Source organism: Lolium perenne, unplaced genomic scaffold, assembly GCF_019359855.2.
Source record: "Lolium perenne isolate Kyuss_39 unplaced genomic scaffold, Kyuss_2.0 unplaced26, whole genome shotgun sequence".
NCBI lineage: Eukaryota > Viridiplantae > Streptophyta > Magnoliopsida > Poales > Poaceae > Lolium > Lolium perenne.
The window spans coordinates 931,377-935,137 of NW_027248984.1; the positions used below are offsets into that span (position 1 = coordinate 931,377).

A 3,761-nucleotide genomic window follows, 5' to 3' on the forward strand; every position below is an offset into this window, starting at 1 on the left:
AAATGCAGAATCTGTCAAAACAGAACAGTCCGTAAAGATGATTTTTTTAGAGGCACTGGACTTGCTCAGATGAAAATTCTCATATTGAATGAAAGTTGCGTACATATCTGAGGATCACTCACGTAAATTGGCAGATTTTTCTGAGTTACCTACAGAGAACACTGCCCAAATTCATGACAGACAGAAATCTGTTTCTGCGCAGTAATCCAAATCTAGTATGAACCTTACTATCAAAGACTTTACTTGGCACAACAATGCAGCAAAATTAAGATAAGGAGAGGTTGCTACAGTAGTAACAACTTCCAAGACTCAAATATAAAACAAAAATTGCTGTAGTAAAATAAACACATGGGTTATCTCCCAAGAAGTGCTTTCTTTATAGCCATTAAGATGGGCTCAGTAATTTCAATGATGCACTCCTAAGAAATAAGAGTTGAAGCAAAAGAGAGCATCAAGAAGCAAATTCAAAACACATTTAAGTCTAACCCACTTCCTATGAAAAGGAATCTTGTAAATAAACAAGTTCATGAAGAGCAAAGTGACGAGCATAGGAAGATAAAACACAAGTAACTTCAAGATTCTCAACATAAAGAGGGGAAACTTAATATTATTAAGATTCATATAACCATGTTTCCCTCTCTCATAATAACTTTCAGTAGCATCATTGATGAAATCCACAATATACCCATCACTTAAATCATTCTTATCATGGTTCATATGCATAGAAGTATCATTAATTTTGGCATAAGAAGAGTTCTTCTCATTAATAGTGATTGGAGCAAGATTATTATCAAGAATTTGAACATGGTAAAAAGTTGCATATTAAGGGAATTGTTTTTGGCAATCCAATCATAACTATGAAAAGTTTCATAAGGATAGTTATAACCTATATCATAGCATTATTTATAATTGTAGCGACCTCACCTTTTTAAGGTGCCGATCTCTGTGCGTATCTGTGCTAGTCCCTGGATCAATCGCTAGCACACACAGTACAAGATGTAATACCAAGAAACAAAGGTCTTTATTACATCGTATGATCCAGAATTTACATAAAGGATTACAAATTGCATAGCACAAGGCTAGCTATCATCAGAGTTTCACAACGAACAAACATAGACAGCATGGAGTCCTTCGTCTTCATGTGCCACAGGCGAGCATGTTGAGGATAGACTCGTAACCCTAACCATCGTAACTCACTCGTCTTTTAAAACATCTGCAACATGAAACGTTACAGCCACGAATGGTCAATACTTTGAATGTATTGGCAAGATGACACTATAGTGGACTCAAATGGCAACCTAACACTTAAGTGTACATTTGGCTGGTAGAGCTCAGGCATAATTTGCATAAACCCAATTTTTCCCTATCATTTATCAAAACATTTTCTTTCAATCTGATTAATAGTAACATTGGTAAATCCCCAATGTACCAAATTAACAGTAGCATTGGTAAAGCCCCAATGTACCTTCCTACCCTTGTTCACCCATTCAAATTTTATTTAAGAAATTGGGATGAGGAGATCTTCGAACAAAGACTTGTCAGTTCGCTCAAGTTGTCCATAACCGGGGACACGGCTAAGTACTTAGATTTACACTCTCGAGAGGTTGTACAACTTTACCCACATGGCCAGGTCAATCCTTCTACCTCGATGCACATTTTGCTCAAAGGACAGGTGCAGACCGTGGCCGAGACCTTCTGTGTGTAATCACCCGAACCATTCCCTAAGGGCCCCGTTCCACCTACAGTATCCCTCTACCACCACCTGGCCCCTAGGATCCGGGTTCATACAACATACTTTGTCAAGCCAGAGCCATAGTAGCATGTGGTTGTACGGAAAGCTAATGAGCAAGGTTTGTCTACAATCTCTTTAAGCCTGGGTGACTTTCCGCAAGTGTGCACTAGCACCAGGGTCTTGCCCCCTGATACAGCCACCCTCTCCATAACTCCACCATTCACCCAGGTAATTCATTAAACTTAGTTGTTTTTCCTTAACCGCTATCAAAACCTTTTTCCATGGCATAGCAGGTAACAACTAAATTTAATGGTGGCTAAGGGAGTCCAGGAGTGGTGTAGCTAAACTACTAGGATTTATTAGCAGGCATAAAGCATAAACCCTAGACATGTCTACTATAAAAACACTACGGTGCAAGAATTAAAACTAGGACATTTGGTGTGTGTCACTTGCCTTGGTGAGATGAGGAGTTGGTACACTCTTCGCAAAAACACTCGTTGCAATCAGCACAATCACAATCTACAAACAAAATTTTCACTCCATAAACATATAGCAACATATAGACAAGCACAAATAAAATATGGATGCAATATGTGGATTAAACATGATCAACACACTTAACATGTTATCTAGTTGTCAACTATATGCATGATGTCATGGCAAAATTTTAGTGTTGTTTAAATCATTGAAACATTTTCTAGTTCTAGAAAAGTGCTTTAACGCTAAATAAATACTACAGGGAAATTATATAGGCAACGTTTCTCTTGTTCTAATGCTACTATACAGAGGGTTCAATTATCTGTTAATAGCAAAAAGGAATTACTCCAAAATAATTTATAGAACTATTTATATAGCCAAAATACTCTATTTGAGTTTCTACAAAAACTGTGTATAAATATGATGCAAAAGTATAATATTATGTGTCTACTATATTCCAAACATTTTTATAAATCCAGGGGTATATTATTTGCCAAGTTTCGATGTGTAATTATTTTTCTATAATTTTTACAAGATTAAACGTGTCGCGGTTAAATTTTGATGTTGTACGAAAAGTTGTCCGAAAAGGTTTCTCGGATGGAAAAACTTTCTACAAGAAAGTTGTAGAGAATTTAATTACAAACTTAACGCAAAAACAACTATTTAAAACGGAGATCTAAATCTTAAGACATGGATTTTTAAAGTTCTTTGTTGTGAACTAGCTAGCACAAAACGCAACGATCCATCAGTACTGTGCACGCGTGAAAGGAAAGAGACGTGGAGTTTCAGCTTAAAATGGACCTTCCGATTTAGATCTAAGGGCTTAAAACGATCTGGGTTGATATATAGTCTAGACTGTACACATAGCATTTTTCAGACTTAAGTACGATGGTATTACCGCGGCGGCAGTGTTGAATGTGAGGACAGTGACGGCGCCTGCGGCTCGGCGGTGCTCTGCGGCGATGTTCTGGCGATCCTCCGGTTTGGGTAAGGTGCGTACGGTGTGAGAGTTGAGGTCGTCTGCTTGGTCGGCGCGTTCCGGTGTGGTCTCCTACGGTCGTGGAGGTCGAACGGAGGTGCTTCCTGGCGTCGGCGAGATTCAAAATCGACGATGCCGCCGATTTGCTGCACAATTGGATGGGAGAGTGTTGTCAAACGATTCGCAGGGACGAAACAGGAGGATGGAGAGAAGAAACCGGGTCAATGAAGGACAGGGCTCACCGCAATCGTCGATTCAATGCGACGGTACCCGAAACTGCGAGGCAAAATTCGAGCAGCCTGGAGGCTCTCGGTCTGTGCGGTTTGAGGGCAAATGAAGAGGAGAGAGTGGAGCTTAAGTAGCAACAAACGGTGCATCAAAAGGTGGATTAATTCTCCCGGAATCAATTGGAGAAGAAACGTAAAGAAACTGCAAAAGTTGATGCGTTCGTGCGTTGCAGTTTGGCTGAAGCTTGATGATGATGGTTATGGCAGTGGGCCCCGCGAGTGAGGAGAAAAAAAAAACAAAGAGAGGAAAGGATCAGTGTGAAGATACTCCTTTGGCTGATACGTG

The 3,761-nt window shown here is 39.6% G+C and overlaps 1 long non-coding RNA gene across 1 annotated transcript; it reads right to left on the reverse strand.

Annotated features, from left to right (window-relative positions):
* Positions 1–972: 972 nt before the first annotated feature.
* On the reverse strand, positions 973–3,761 carry LOC127334186 (uncharacterized). Its single transcript, XR_007871967.2, has 4 exons — positions 3,431–3,761; positions 3,108–3,334; positions 2,186–2,251; positions 973–1,213 (listed from the first exon to the last, which is right to left on the reverse strand). It is a non-coding gene; the product is annotated as an uncharacterized lncRNA (long non-coding RNA).